Source organism: Callospermophilus lateralis, chromosome 13, assembly GCF_048772815.1.
Source record: "Callospermophilus lateralis isolate mCalLat2 chromosome 13, mCalLat2.hap1, whole genome shotgun sequence".
NCBI classification, from domain to species: domain Eukaryota; kingdom Metazoa; phylum Chordata; class Mammalia; order Rodentia; family Sciuridae; genus Callospermophilus; species Callospermophilus lateralis.
This window is the reverse complement of record NC_135317.1, coordinates 48,951,729-48,968,749: the sequence shown is the minus strand read 5'-3', so window position 1 is coordinate 48,968,749 and position 17,021 is coordinate 48,951,729. Positions and strand designations below refer to the sequence as shown.

Sequence of the window (17,021 nt, the reverse complement as noted above, 5' to 3'; positions counted from 1 at the left end):
TTATTCATCTGAAAATGTTTTTATTTTGCCCTGTTTCTTAAAAGGTGTTTTCCCTGGCTATCAGAATTCTGTGGGTTGTTTTTTCTTATAGCACTTGAAGATAGTATTTGATTCTCTTTTGGCATTCTGCATTGCTGTCATTCTAACTGTTGTTCCTTTGAAAATTATATTCCATACCCAACTCCTCACCCCCTGGCTGCTTTTAACATTTTCCCTTTCTTTTTGGAATACATTGGGCATATTTTATCTTTGGACTTGTGGCATACATTGGTCATGGAAATCTAAGCTATTACTGTTGGGAGCTGCCCTGGATAAACACACCTTTAAGTCCTATGCCCCAGGGCACTGAACAATTATTGCATTCTGCAGTAACTTGGGGTTACCACAGCTGGGATAACAAGGTGTGGCTCCAGGTGTAGGTGTCAACTGCTGAGGTTGTGCTACACTCACCTGTTCCCTTGTAATCCTACCCCTGTGCCCTTTTTGGGAGAGAACGTTCCATGGAAACTCCCCTTGTGTGTCCCATATATAAGAATAAAGAATTCCAGTGGTGCTCTCTCTTTCCACAGACCATTAAGGTTGCAGAGCTGTCCCCGGATTATTGAAAAGGTACTTCTGTGTGTTTGCTTGCTTGCTTTGTTATTTTCTTAAGTTATTGGAATAGTCAGATTTTGTGAACCCAGCATTAGGTCTTCAGCTAGGATAGATGGCGTTACATGGAGGCCCTACTGGAAATGTTTTAAGGTAGTTGATAAAAATGTATATGGCTAAAGTGTAGTCCTTTATCATAAGTATGTTTTTTATAACTTCTTGGAAACTAACGTGGATTTTTTGTGTTTTGAAATGTTTTAGATAATGTAGGGACAAACGAGGGAAGGCACTGAAGACAGAAGGAAACAGTTTTATTTGGCTGCAGCCAGCTTCAGAGGGTATAGCCTTTGCTGTAATCAATCAATCCCCCTGAACCCCAAGTTCAGGAAGTTTCAGAGTTTTATACCCAGCATATAAGGGGAGGGGCTCAGAAGTTCACAGCCTGCAGAAGTTCACATGAAAGCAGCTTTTTCTTTCACTGTTCTGGGAAAGTTAACTCTTCAAGGACAACACCTGAGAAGGGGGGAGCTTCTTTTCCCCTTTCTTTCCTCCCCCTGCCAGCTGTTACCATAGGGCCCAATTGTAACTTATCTTAAAAATGTAGATATCTCTGTGAAGCCCAGCTCAAGGTCAGAGGCCTTGTTTGCACATTTCTTCAAAGTACTATACTTGATATGTTTGTGTAAACTAGTAAGGGGGTGTCCAGCACTTGGAGTGCCAGTATCTTCTCTGCTACTGGCCAAGTAAACAGGACATGAAAATAGGAAGTTTATCTACATTAGACTCTATTGCAGAGACTCTTTTGCTGACAGTCCCAAAATCAGCCATGGTGAAGAGGGCTTTTCTGTGGAGAAAGGGGGTGCCCACTTCAATTCCCCCCTTTTATGATGCTCCCCATAATTTAATCCTTTAAATTTAAGAGCATCATTACCATTATCTTGGCTTAAAGTCTTATACAATGTCAAAACCTTAGTTATTGTCATCTTTTCAACAGCAGCTTCTACAGTGGAACAAGAGTTTTAGTGCACAGTGGAGCCAAACATGGGAGCAATGAACAGGTTAACAGCAGAATACCCATTACACCAGTTAAGCTTTTAAATCTACCAAGAGTTGAAAACCATGTTCCAAAAGCATGTTTGGTACCCAAACTTTAATGCCCTTCTAGGTAAGAACTAACACATGTGCTAGTTCTCTTGTGTTGTTGGCTATATTCTTAACTGTTTGTTTATTATCATCCATTTGGATGTAACAATCTGAGCTGTTGAATTCTTCACATATTTCTTTTTCCTCAACCAGTAGGTAATCTAATACCAAGCTGTTTTGATAGTTAGCCACTCGCATCTGGTCTGTTGTGTGGCTAGGAGGTCAAAGGCTGTGGCAGTCTGATTAATAATAATTTCTAGTATAGCTTGTAAGTGAATAATTCTGTTTATCATGTAAATAGGAGTTCTATAGCTCCAACTGCCATTTTGTGCCCAGGTAGCGGGACCATAAGTGGCAATAATCCTCTGGGGTGGCCAGGTACCTTCACCCCAAGATTGGTCACTTCCTAAATCAAGTTTTTTTCCAATGGACCTCTTTTTCCTTTCCAAACAGTCATCCATCTATAGTATTCCTCTGGTGGGACAGGTCTTAAATATATGTTTTACCACCTATTGTTTATAGTGGATTGTCTTGACACATGGTTCACATGATCTCCATTGTTGGAATAGGAGTAGGACAGAGTCTCTTATGGTTATCAAAGGAAACCAAACTAAATAATAGACTAACATTTTGGTTAGCATAGGTTAAACAGCATAAATTAACAAAGCCAAACTAAAAACACCAAACAAATCCTAGAAAACTTATATAAGCAAGATAAAAAGTATAAGTGAAATTTTGTTACCCAGAGTTTAGTCAGTAGGAGTTACTGTTATCAAACTAGCAGCAAAACCCAGAGAACTGTGTATATATCTAGAAGCAAGGGGTGATAATCATTACAGTATAGGAATTATCTTAGAGGTTGAAAAGAGTCCATTAGTCTTTGTGGGAGGTTTATCCTTCATTGTGTATTGATTAGCCAGTTCCTCCCTGTGGCTGAAACAGGGCCGTAGTCTCCTCAAGCTTCGGCCGTGCGTAGACCATCAGGGCTGTTGTCCTTCTGATCCTCAAGCTTCTCTGGTGCTCCTTTTTCTTTGGGATGGTCAGCTTCAAGGGCATAGCAGCATCTGGAGAGCACTCCCAGTCCGCAGCTGCAGGAGTGAGTCTGGTGTAGTGAATCCAGGAACCTATCTCTGCAAATTTTACTGCAGTTGAGGTGGATAAAATAACGATGAAAGGGCCCTTCCAAAGAGGTTTTAAAGGTTGAATATTCCATTCTTTGACCCAGACTGAATCTCCTTGCTTGAAGGAGTGTGCATCTGTGTTAAACTTACTGGCAACCTTTCTCTAACCCATTGTTGAGAACCTGTAAAATTTTCCCTAAGACCTGAAACTGTCGACTCAGGGTTAATTTTCCTATCTCTCTTAAGTCTCCCTGTAGTCCCCTAATAAGAGGGGGGCCTCCCATATATTATCTCAAAAGAAAAGAATCCAGTCCTCCTAGTGGGAGTGGATCTAATCCACAACAGTGTAATAGGGAGAAATTCATCACAATGTAAGTGAGTCTCCTGACACAGCTTGCCCAATTGAGCCTTAAAGTCCTGTTCATCCTTTGAACTTTACCAGAACTCTGCAGCCTATAGACAGTATGTAACTTTCATATGATATTTAAACTTTTGGTCAGTAATCATATCACTTCTGCCCAAAAGCTGGCCTATTTTCTGAGCCAATAATTATTGGGACACCAAATCTGGGAATAATTTCACAGAAGCATCCTAGTATCTCCTTAGCCTTTTCAGTGCGGGTGGGAAAGGTTTCCACCCAGTCAGAGTATGAACACACAAAAATCAAAAGTTATTTATAGCCCCGTAAGCTTGGTAGTTCAGTGAAGTTTACTTCTAAGTCTTCAAAAGGTGCTCCTCCTATGTTTGGATTTCTGGTGGGAGCTTTGGCCCCTGACAAGAATTGTTGTGAGCACAAACCTCACATTGTTTGCAGATCATCCAGGTGTTGCTTGTGAGCTGAGGGACATAGAAATGTTGACTCAGAACTGTCTCAAGTGCTGTATGTCCAACATGTTTTCCTGCAAAGTGAATCTCTGGGATGGCTATTCTGGCCATCAGAAAATCTCCACCATCCACCTGGGAGAAAATTTCCTTTTTCAGTCTTAAATTACTTACTTTCATGTTGGGAGTGTGTTGGCTCCCATTCTGTTAGAGAGTCGGCCAGGCAGAAGGGCAGCATTTAAACCTGGGACTGGATTTTTCTTCCCGTTTCTTGCAGACAGCTAACCTGGCCTCTCTGTCAGCTCTCTGGTTGCCCTGAAAAACCACAGTGTTTCCCTTTCGATGACCTTGGCAATATATAATCACAACCTTTCTGGGAGCCCACAGTGCATCCAAAAGTTTAAGAATTTCTTGCCTATATATCATGTCCCTTTTTTTTTCTCTCCTGAGTTAATTAGCCTACATAAGGCCCTATGAACATGAAGGGAAGAGAATGCATATTTTGAGTCTGTAAATATCCACACAGACTCCTGCTGTTAACTGAGATGCTTGAATCAAAGCAATAAGTTTTACTTTTTGTCTGAAGTTTCCTGAGGCAGAGGTTGACAGTGGAGTCAAGAGTGACTATTGTATATCCAGCAAAACATAACTCATCTTTTATAAAACTGCTTCCATCTGTTAAGTACTCTGCATCAGCGTCCTTGAGAGGCTGGTCTGTTAGGTCTGGTCTGCTGGAGAACACTTCACCCATGACCTCAACTCATTTGTGATCAGGTTTTTCAGGTCCAATGGGCAGCTAAATTGCTGGGTTTAAAGTTCTGATGACCTCAATGCGGATATGTAGGTTTTCACATAACATGCCCTGATATTTGACCATCCTTTCATTAGTCAACCAATAGTGTCCTTTATATTTTAACAATGTCAAAATTGAATGAGGAACTCTGACAACCAGTTCTTGTCCCATGGCCAGTTTATCAGCTTCCAACACCAGAAGAGCTGTGGCTGCAAGGGTCCATAAACAAGGTGGCCAGCCCTGAGCTACAGAGTTCAGCTGTTTGGACAAATAGACCACTGGACAGTGCCATTACCCAGAATTTGAATCAAACTCTTATATCCACTCCACACCAATCATGGACATACACAAAGAAAGGCTTTGTGAGGTCAGGGAGCCATAACTCAGGTGCACAGGTGAATGCTTGTTTAATGTCCTCAAAGGCCTTTTGCTTAGTTGACCCCTATATTAGAGGATCCTATTCTTCCCCCTTTGTGGCTTCATAGTGGACTTTTGTCATAACTGAAAGTTGGGGATCCATGCATGTCTGAACCCAGTAGCCCCCAAGAATTCTCTAGTCTGATGGCAAATTTAAGGGACTGGAATTGAGCAGATCTCCTGTTTCTTTTGAGGCCCAGTTTCTATTGTCTGTTCTGTTGCTGAGTCAGATGGTAACCAAAGTATTTTGCCACAGTCTGGCTGGGCACAAATCACGAGCCACTGAAGCAGGAACAAACTTTATTTCTGAACTCCACCAGCACACTCCACACACGTTCCCCGGGAACTCTGCCAAACACCACCCACGCGGCTCCTCCAGGAACACACCACACACCAACCGGAACTCCCTTCCCTGGAACTTCATCAACCAATGCGAACTCTCCAGGAATCCCTGCGAGAGCTCAACCAGAACTCAATGGGAACTCCGCGAGAACTCAAAAGTCATCATCTTCATGGCTCGCTGGCGTCACCTCTCAACCACTACTTCTGGCAAAAATGCCATGCGTCATTCCAACTCGGCTATGGCTCTCAGCATCTCCCCACTTCTGTTTAATTAAACACCAAGCATGTGGCTTAGGGACCGTGCCTGTTAGGCTGTCCAATACTACATATGGTCCTTACCTGTCATCGGATGGGATGAGCTGACCTCAAGGCGTCAGCCTCCTGTCTTAGGTTGATACCACTGCAATTGGATCTTACCCGTCACTGACTACCGGTCCAGCATACAGCCATACTTGTGGATAGGCCTATGCACCAGTGGGGGGGGGTGAGGTTCTTTGCCTCACCTCTGTTGGCCCCCAAATTTTAGACCATCACTAGCAGAAGGGAGGAGGATGCAAAATGCCATGACACCAAGCCAAGTGGCGGCTCTTTTTGGAAAAATTGTACCACCGATGACACCATCTGCAAAGATACGCCAGCACTACCACAATTCGCTGCACCAACAGATAGTTCACAATGCATACAAGTGATACATAGTTCAGGCAAGTTCTGCAAGCAGTTCAAAGCAGAGGAATCCATCAATATGTCCATTTCCTCCCAAAGTAAATCAACTCCTTGATTGAGCATCACTTGTTGAGTTATTATTCATTGATGCATCAGTTTATACAGTTTACTGTGTTAGCTATCAAAGAAGCTGTAGTTTGGTTTTATCTTTGTCTTCACTGGCACTGGGATGAAGATAGGAATTCTGGCAATGATGGCTGAAAAGAAATTATGTAACATTCCATCAGGCACTAAGAAAACAATTTTCTGAACAATTTACATTATCCTGAACAGAATTATTAAATATAATGAAAAGGAAAGGTGAAAGTAAACAAACATATCTGTTAACCTCCTTATTTGTTCACATATTAAAACAATACTCAACAGCTATTTACCCAATTTAAATTAAACCATTTAAATTACATGAATAAAAAAAATATTTGGATCCATTTTTCATGAGTGTTCCTCATATATGATATATGGACATACGCACATACAGACATACAACACAAAACACAAGTGTGCACACATAACATACAACACATAAGGCAATAGTAAAGACCTTGTAGCTTTACACATGTGAAATCTCCATTGCAATGTTTAAAAATTCCACAGTCAAAAAATAAAACTGATCAGAAAAACATTAACCTAGGTCTGTATGAGCTCAAAAGATAAAACAGAACTTTATGATGTGGGAAAAAGCAATAATAAAATAGATATTGAAAAAAGCATCCTGGTTACCACCTGGGTTTGACTCTTATTTGGATATCCCATCCTTTTTTCTGTAACTTGCATATGGGTCTGAAGGTATTCCCCCAAGCAAGCCTCAAGGTTTTTTCATTTGAAATAGGCCTTAATGGTGTTCATTATTCATTAGCCTCCAGGTGTGGGAGAATCACTGTTGCAGATGTAAGAATAGCCAAGCTGGAGCTCTGGATATCAGCTGTTATGGATTTGAGTCAAATCATCTTCTTTTTGGTCTGTAGAAATCGCTTTGGTTAGTCTCTCTGGAATCCAAATCGGCTGCTGTTCTCCCTGGAAACACACAAACAGAACTCCGACTCCAGACAATCACTGGGTCAGAACCTTCCCATTGTCCTGTTAGAATATCCTTCAAAAGTACCTTAGGGTTATGTACATTTTTTGGATACATATGCCTTTCTGCAGCACTAAGCCCTAATGAATCCAAATTTAAAAAGTTTAGAGTAAAAAGGGTTATTTTAATTTTATCTTTGGGGGATATATACCCCTTTCCAATTCCCTCTTTTTGCTTTAATAAGTACATTTTAATAGTTTCATGAGCTCTTTCAACTATGCCTTGTCCCTGTGGATTGTATGAGATTCCTGTTATATGAGTAATGCCAAATGATGAGCAAAATTTAAAATAGGTAGAAGTATAACCAGGGGCATTGTCTGTTTAAAACTGTTTTGGAACGCCCACAGTGGCAAAATTTTGTTAGCAATGAGCTATAATATCTTTAGTTTTGTCTCTAGCATTAAGGGAGCCCATCAAAAATCCAGAAGAAGTATCAGTCCTCTAGGACTGACTCCAAGATTAACTTGTGGTAAAAAGGTCACACAATTTTGACATTATTTTATTATATGTCTGGCTTATTCCTTAGTTATTTTAAAATGCTTTTGTAAAGTATTAGCATTGACATATGGAACCTTTTATGAAAATTTGTAGCTTCTTCTAGTGTAGAGAAAATATGTATGTCATGTGTAGTTTTATCTGCTAAATCATTGCCCAAACTAAGGGCTCCAGGCAATCCTGTATGTGTCTTTATATGTCCTATAAAGAATGAACCTTTTCTGTCCCAGATTAGACTTTGTATAGTGGAAAACAAAGAGAAAACAGTAGAAGAAGGGGAAATCCTACCAGCATCTTCAAGGGATACTATAGCATTAACTACATACTGACTATCAGAAAATAAATTAAATACAGAATCTTTAAATATCACAAAAACTTGTAATACTGCATTAAGCTCTACCTTTTGAGCTGATTGTTTGGGTACTAAAAATGTAAAAGTTTGGTCAGGGGTAACTACTGCTGCTGTACCATTATTTGACCCATCAGTGAATATATTTGGAGCATTCATGATAGGGGTTTTTCTTGTCATTTTTGGAAAAACTACAGGATGTGAAGACCAAAAAACACAACAAAGGGTTAGATGGTAAGTGGTTATCAAATGAAACATTAGATTTGCACATGATTATTGCCCAAGTATTTAACTCATTAGCTAACTCATCAATTTGATCCATAGTATATGGAGTAATAATTTTATTGGGAGAAATTCCAAACACTCCCTTTGCTGCTTTTATTCCTTTGAGTATTAATTGTCCTACAGCCTCAGGATACCTAGTAAGAATAGTGTCAGGAGAATAAGATAAATGTAACCACAATAATGGACCTTCTTGCCAAAATACTCCTGTAGGAATATTTTTTGTTGGTATTACAATAAATAATAAAGGCAAACTTATATCAATTCTATCTAAATGCATATTTTCCATATATGTTTCAATAATTTTTAATGCTTTTCTTGCTTCAGGCATTAACATTTGGGGTGAATTTGGATCTGATGGACCTTTTAGGATATCAAATAAAGGTTCCAACTCTCCTGTTGGTATGCCTAGATAAGGGCTTATCCGATTTATGTCTCCTAATAAACTTTTGAAAGTCGTTAAGTGATTTGAGTTGATCTACTCGTATTTGAATTTTTGGTGGACGGACCATGGTCGAAGATAATAGAACTCCTAAATCATTAATTGGAAAATTTAAATGTACTTTATCTATTGCTATCTCTAGATTATAATTTTTTAATACGTTTGTAAGTGTGGCATAACATTCTAGCAATGTGTTTTTATCTTTGTGTGCTAACAATACATCATCCATATAGTGAAATATTTGTAGTTCAGGATTTTGATTTCTAAGTGGCTGGATTGCTTTGTTAACATAAATTTGACACATAGTTGGGCTGTTAGCCATCCCTTGAGGGAGTACTTTCCATTCATATCTCTGATAAGGACCTTCATGATTCTGTGCAGGGATAGTAAATGCAAAACATGGTCTATACTCAGGATGAATTGGAATTGAAAAAAAAAAACAATCTTTAATATCTATGGCTAAAACAAACCAGGTTTTTGGCAAAGCAGACAATTGGGGAATCCCCGATTGAGCAAGTCCCATAATAACCATCTCATTATTAGTGGCTCTTAAATCTTGCAATAATATCCATTTTCCAGATTTCTTTTTAATGACAAAAATGGGAGTATTATGGGGAGATATGGAAGGTTGTATATGTCCCTCCGCTAACTGTTGTTTGACCAGATCATGGGCTACTTATATCTTTTTTTTAGTCAGGGCCACTGAGGAACCCATACTGGTCTTTCTGATTTCCAAGAAAGCATCTGCAGAGGGACCCGTTTTTTTTTTTTGGGGGGGGGGTTGAAGAATTATTGAGATGCTCACAGGAAAGCATGCACTGCAGGGAGGCAGTCCTTTGACTGACAGTGCTGCCTGCTAACCTGGATGATTGCCCTCGGGCAACTGAGGACAATTTACTGGTTGGGACCCATTCTGGGCAGCTGCTTGGCCCCAAGTGGGATGCCCAACTGGTGTGATGCCCATCGCGATGAGGTTGCAGAGAGACCCTGGGTGGCCAAACTATGGTGCCACGGCTGCCGAGGAGCACATTTCAGGGCACAGCCATGCATATGCCTTCTCCCAGGATATGGGACTCCAGGCGCCGGCATGGGCTGAGCCCAAGCTGCAGCAGTGGTGACAGCCACACCCACTGACTCCCCCACTCCCACCTCACACTGACTGGCCCATTGGTCAGGGGAAAAGGGGACCCATGACCCCAGAGGACATGGAAGCAAGTCAGTAGGCACAAGCCCCACCCCAGCAGGAAGGACACAGGCGGAAGAAATGGTTGAAAGTAGGGTCAGCCTGGTGCCAGGGACTTTCCAGCGGATCCAGTTGCAGCTGTGGGACAGGCAAAGAAGCAGTCAGCAAAAGGAGGCCTTTGTTACCTTCAGTGTGAATTCAACACCCTGGTGTTACCATGACAACCATGGGCTGGCCCCAGCAGGTGTGGTGGCAACAGAAGCTGAGGCAAGCCCACCATGCTAGCTTTACAAGCCACAGACACTTCCCTGGGCACATTGGGGTTTCAATCAGACTTACTGGTAATAGAACAGTGGAGCACACAGGACCTCAGGCAAAATTTTGGGCTATGGAGAACCCAGAAGAGTTTTCCAGCCACATGGCCAGGACAATGTGGTGGAAAAATCCCACCTCCCACATTTTTCGCAGGCTTCCCATTGGTCCTTTTTCGTCACTCAAACAGGGCTTTTTGGTCCTGCCTTCCAGTCACTAACCTGTACTTCCTGCTTCACACAGACCTGCTACTGGAGCTACACAGAGCCCATATTTTAGTGAAGAATGCCCACATGTAAATACTAACGAAGCATATCTTTTTCAGGCAAAATCAAACTTCACAGGCTTCTACATTGCCTTGATTCTAACCAAAGCTAAATAATCTGATTTTTATCCCTCAACAGGTTCCTTTAGAAATTCGTTAGAGCTGCATTATTAAGAAACATTGCAGAAGTAATATACCAATTATAAGAGATACATATGCTTGCTTGCTTATGTTTTAAATTTGGAGGTTATGAAGATGCATTTTGCTCACCACAGGTAGAAAAGTTGGCATTCTGAGATGTTTTCTCACAATGTTCCTGTGGTGACCAAAGAATCCTTATTCTCCTCTTTCCTGACTATATGATTACAAAAAAAAAAAATAAAAAAAAGGAAATATATACACAAGAATTTTACTTGAAACACATCACATGACATCACAAATATAAAAAGTGCACTACTAGTCAAGGTAAAATAAATGGATCCAAATACTTTTAAGATGGGGCGTATTTTAAAATTCCATGACTGTATAATAGTAAGTTATACCTTTTTTCTTAATGCATATCTTTCCAGTTATTTGGATAATCTATAGTCTTTAATTCATAGAATAATTAACATATATGTCTAATTGTTTAATTAATATGTATCTATTTGCTTCTAATCATTTTTCTTCAACAGAAAACACATTATTTATATCCCTTATACATGCATTTATCTGATGCTCTGCCTTTTATAGTTACAGATATTTAGATAAATGTATTTTACTATAAATTTTTTTCTTTCAAGAGATAATACAACCATAAAATAATCTCTAATTCTCAAATTATTGTACAAACTTTTATAAGATGATAAACAAATATGATTCTGTCCTCAAAAATGTCTAAGGGCTTTACTATATTTTCATTGAGATATTTTTTCTTATCAAGGTACAATAATTTGTTTAGATTCAAAGATTTACAGAAATTGTTCCAAAGTATAACCAAGAAATATCTAAAGAGAAAAGAAGACACTTCCACAGAGAGGAAGCACACACTGGAGGTAAAACAAGGTCTTTATATTCTAGATTTTAATGATAAAAGAATTTTCCTAAATAAGGAAATCCTTATATCATTATCTAGACAGATGATATTAAAAGTTAAAACAATTGAAAAATAGATTTATGTAACTGGACTGACTATAATAATTTGAACTGATTAATTCTAGGATATTTCAGACTTTTCCCCCTGATTTTATTATACTAATATGATCAAAGATTTTGTCCATATTTTGACATGATAAAGATATATTAAAATATTAATTGTATTTCCATTAAGGAAGGTCTTTATTTGCCTAATGATTCTTAATGTTTAAGATGAGAATTCATTTTAGTGAATAAATTCATATCCTTCATTAAACAATATTTTTAAATGCTGACTTAAATTCTGATTTTGACACTTCTCCTTGTAGATTAAATTTGATTGATTCAAAGACACTGCTGATTCATGCATATTATTTCTATTTGTTGGATATTTATGGGATTTAAGAGAATATTTTATATTGAGAGCCACAGTCAAGTCGGAATGATGCCTAGCATTTTGCCAGAGGGAGTGGTTGAGAGGTGACATCAGCGAGCCATTGAGATGATAGTGATTAAGTTAAGCTGTGTATTCAGTTGTATATAGACCCCTGCTGTCCGCCTTGGTGGGGGTGCCCAATACTTTGGAGTTCTCACGGGATTCCTGGGGAGTTCAAGTTGGTTGGGGAAGTTCTGGAGGAGGGATTTCCGGAAGGGGTGTCCCTGAAAGTCCCACGTGGGGTGGGTGGCGTTCCAGGGAGTATGGAAATAAAGTTTGTTCCTGCTTGAGTGGCTCGTGATTTGTGCTCAGCCAGTCTGTGGCAATTTTATTAGAACTGGTGTTCTCCAAATTAAAGTTATACAGTAGTTTTGAATGATAATGTTGCAAACTTTAATTCTTTGTATTATATAAGTTCTCTGACTGGACCTATAATCCATAAAAAATATGGTAAGGTTTACATACTACTCCCTACACTGGGAAGTAACCTTAATCGTATTTTCTAAAAGATAATTTGAAGGATAATATTCTGAGATATAGAGATATTTTGAGACTTTCTCTCATAGATTGAGGGTCTTTTTAAATTGTTAGGATAAATCAACAGTCTATGTATTGAGAAATTATAATAATCAATAAAAGGCATCTCATTTTCATATCTAGCATCATCTACTATCATCAAAGAAGGCCTTAAAAATTACCTACTAGAAAAAAAGATTGAAGGGAGCCTCTCAACTTAATAATAAATTATCTCAATAGCCAATAGCTTATTTCAATAAAAATTAACATGATAGACCTTTTCTCAACTTATAATATGAGGTAATGCCCTCCATACATTGCTATTTTTAAAATTAGTAAAGCCATTAATTATTAGAGCTAATTTTATTACATTAAATAAAGTTATTAAGGATGCTCATATAACTGTTTCTTTATACACAAAATTTGTTTTGACATAAAATCCCTAAAAATGTTATTGCTAGCTCATGTTATATAAAATTCTAAAGTAGATCACTGTCTTAAACCACACTGTTGACTTGTTTTTATGCATTAATATTTGAAATACTAACTCCTCCTACTTAGATCAATACTAAATTTGATAACTGACAGTTTTCATGGATTCATAGAGAAAAGACTATTCATTTTTCTATTTCATTTTTTATTAATGTTAAAAACAAAATATCTTCTTTAGGCTAATTTAGCATATGTACTTCCAATTTTGTATAGATGTTTATATATTTTTCTCATGCCCGTACTAAAGACCACCACTCCTAATTTAAAAACTCTCTATCTAACTTCATTTCAAAGTAAGATAATTATTTAAGTTAACCTAGAGTTAATTTAAAAATACAAATTTTTATATTCAACTTATTGTATTCTTCATTTTTCATAATTCTGTTAAAGTCAAAATCAAGTCATACATTTAGTAAAGGCTAAATTTCTTTTTACCATGGTCCCTTTGAATGACTTTTGTCAAGTCTCACAACCAGCTAGAGATAATAAATCTTTTCTTACCATTTAAATACTTGTATTATTGTCTATAATTTAAACTAATGGCATTATGATTTTTGCCAGCCTTTCATTCAATGATAATATATTTAAAAGGGGGGAAATAGTACCCCACAGGCACATAATAGATCTTACAAAATATTATAAATTTTTTTCTTAATTGTAATATTGAGAGTCTTACTGCTGCTGAACATGATTCAGTAAAGTAAATCAATTTTCAAAAGATAGAGTTTTAAACTGGTCATCATAGAAAGGTTGAAAACTCTGACACAGGAAGGTAAATCTCCCAACTATAGAGTTTATAGCCATGCAGCTGCATGAGCTTATCAGGAAAGTAAAAATTATGAGCAAACTTCTAGGGACCCACTTCTCAGGTCCACCTTTAAGGTGCCTTGCAGTGTAGACTAGAAAGTCCACCCATGTAACTAGATTAATTGTACTGACTGTAATGGTCAGTATACCTGTATGTTATTTTATGGAAAACAAGATGTCTGGGAGTATCTTTTGAGAAAAAGACAGCATGTGAGAAACCTAAACCAGTCGATTGTGCCTAATTTTATCACATTGGTCCTTCATCAATGTCCCTTTGTCCTGTTGCCAGCTGGCATGCTCAAGTTAACAGTCAGGCCCTGAGAGAGGTGCAAGCCATTAACCAGACTTAGGCAAGCTCTTGATCTCATGATCCTTGAAATGACTACTTTAAATATTATTCATTGTTTCTACAATTACAGTTTTTGTGGCTATGTTTAAAACTTACACCATGTGAATTTTCTTAATAATTTGACTTAAGTTACCTCCAAGATCCTTCATAGTCAGATAAGTGCTATTGAAAGGGTTAAAACTAAGTTAAAATGCTCTAGAAGCCACTGTAATAAATAATGCAAATAAATAATGGTTTGTGGAAAGGCTTAAATTCCATGCCAAATAAAAAATGTTTGTGTTACTATGACCAAACACAATGCTTCCCCCCAAAATTTTGAAAAGGTTAAGAATCTCCTAATGAGTGTTTGGCAGAGTAATAATAATAACCCAGATCTTCTGAAGTTAATTATATTATTGAAATGGTATGTTTTCTATTAGTTCCTTCTGTGTTTCAATAGTAGATAATGTCCACCTAGGACGAAGAATCCAGTGACTGAAAGATACGATTCCCCATTTGCCTTTGTTTATAATAAGAAAGGGGGAATATGTCGGGAGCTGCCCTGGATAAACCTGCCTTTAAGTCCTATGCACCAGGGCACTGAACAATTATTGCATTCTGCAGTAACTTGGGGTTACTCTAGCTGGGATAACAAGGCATGGCTCCACGTGTAGGTGGCACCAACGGGGGTTGAGTTACACTTACCTGTTCCCTTGTAATCCTACCCCTGTGCCCTTTTTGGGATAAAACATTCCATGGAAACTCCCCTTGTATGTCCCCTGTGTAAGAATAAAGAATCCAGTGGCTCTCTCTCTGTTCATGAACACTTAAGGTTGCAGAGCCATCCCTGGATAACTGAAAAGGTACTTCTGTGTGTTTGTGTGCTGTCTTTGTTGTTTTCATAAGTTATTGCAATAGTCAGGTTTTGTGAACCCAACATTAGGTTGCCAGCTAGGATAGATTGCTGTATATTACCACTGGAATATGGCCTGTGCCATCTTCTCCTTCTTCCTTCTTCTGCTACTACAATCAAATGGAAGTTCGCCATGGTTTTCCTTGAGAGTCACTATTGTTTTACCCAAAGATGCTGCCAATGTTAAGAAATGCTGCAGAACATCTTGCCCTTCAGAAAATATTTGTTAATAATAAATTTGAACTTTGAGTAAATGTTTAGTCTTTATAGGTATGACTAACGACTTAGTGTGACAATTATAAATAATAATATCCAAAAGGACAGTGCTATCTACTTCAGTTGGAAGAACTGAAATAATTTAATGTAATTAACAACAATCTTCAGTTGTAAATACACACCAAAAACGTGTATTCTACATCTGCCTTTCTATTTTGCTTGGCAGAAGTATTCTTTTACCAAGGGCTGATGGTGTAGCTCAGTGGTACAATCTTTGTCTAATGTGCTCAAGATCCTGGACCCAGGGCCTTAAAGACCTGTTAATGGACACACTTCTTGGTAATATAATGAGAACTGAGGCAAGATTCAGTTTATACACCAAGGTGGGAAGCAGTTTCCAGTCCCAATTCTCTAAATCAATGCTTCTCTAGTACACTCCCATTTCCTGCCACCTTGTGGTCTACTTGTATGTTGATGCTGAGAATATGGGAGAAGGTTTAAATAGGCAGGTGACTTTTAAAATTTATAGAATTTGTGTTCTAATTCTGATTTGTACCTAACTGGGGGACTCTGTATATAACTATACGTTTATAGTTAATTACCAAAGAAGAAATTGTAAGACTAGAAAAACGCCGCACCGCATGACACAGATTACCAAAGAGGTTTCCCACTTTATTACAAAAGCCTGTGTGTTTATAAAGGTCTAAGGAGAGGTCGCAGGGCTGAGGTAGATAACAGGTCGCCAGTTTATTGGCAAGCTCTTCCATATGTCAGTTCCAGAGCCCAAGAAGTTAATTCTAATTGGGGCGAAGGCTTCCCACCAGCAGGGTTTGAACATTGGCGCCAGCAGGAACGTTTTGTGCCAGTGAAAGAAACAAAGAAGAGAAGGAGGGTTGTTAGACGCCATGCTGGGGTTTTTCCTCTGGGATGTGGCTGCCGTTATGTTTTCCCAACAGAAATTACTTCCACATAGTTAATGAAAGCCTGATGAGTCTTGTAGGTGAATCTACTGGAAGCTTATTTACATTTTTTTTTTTTTTTTTTTTGTATGTTGAGAAAAGATCTTGCTAAGTTGTTGAGGATCTCACTATGTTGTTCAGGCTGCATTTGAACTTGCTATTTTCCGGCTTCATTCTCTGCAGTCACATGGGCTACCATGCCTGGCTGTTTCTCCATTTTGAAAATGAGATAAACTAAAGCCTGAAGATGTTGAGCACTGGCATTGGCTACCAGATGAATGCTGGCAGAGAGCAGACCCAGAAGACAAGCCCAGATACCTTGGGGCATTGGTATTGCTAAGAAAAGTCTCCAAAGGAAAAAATTGAAGGACTCAGTGAACTTTCCTCCTGTGTTTAAGCAAGAATTTTTCTTTGTTTTGTTTATTTTTGCTGTACAGATCTTTCTGTTCCTTTCAGCACCTTCTCTGTACTTTTAGAACTGTAGGTGGAGGGACTAGCCAGGAACAATTCAGGCATTCACACTTGAGGCTGTGAAGTAATTGGTCACTTTCAAATAATTATTGGAGGTTCAAGGAGCTCTCAGGAAGGAAGTGGATTTGTGTTCTAATTCTGATTTGTCACTAAGTGGCTGAGGGACTTAATATCTCTGAGTCTCTGTTTTGTCCACTGCCAAATAACTAAATAGATAACATTTATTTTTTTGTATACTGTGTGCTTAAAATCATGGTGAGAATTTTTGATAATTTTAATCATCAGCAACCCCTTGTTTGGACCACATCAGTTACATTGCTTCTAACCTGTTTTGCTTTTTTTTTCCCCCTTCTATTCTTTGTGGTCTTCTTCCACCTTCTTCTGTTCTTTTCTAATAGGAATCAGAGTAGTCTAT

General features: G+C 38.4%; 1 protein-coding gene across 1 annotated transcript in view; it reads left to right on the top strand.

Annotated features, from left to right (window-relative positions):
* Nucleotides 1-17,021, top strand: part of Olah (oleoyl-ACP hydrolase) — a 68,433-nt gene that overhangs the window by 30,866 nt on the left and 20,546 nt on the right. The window lies entirely within an intron of this gene.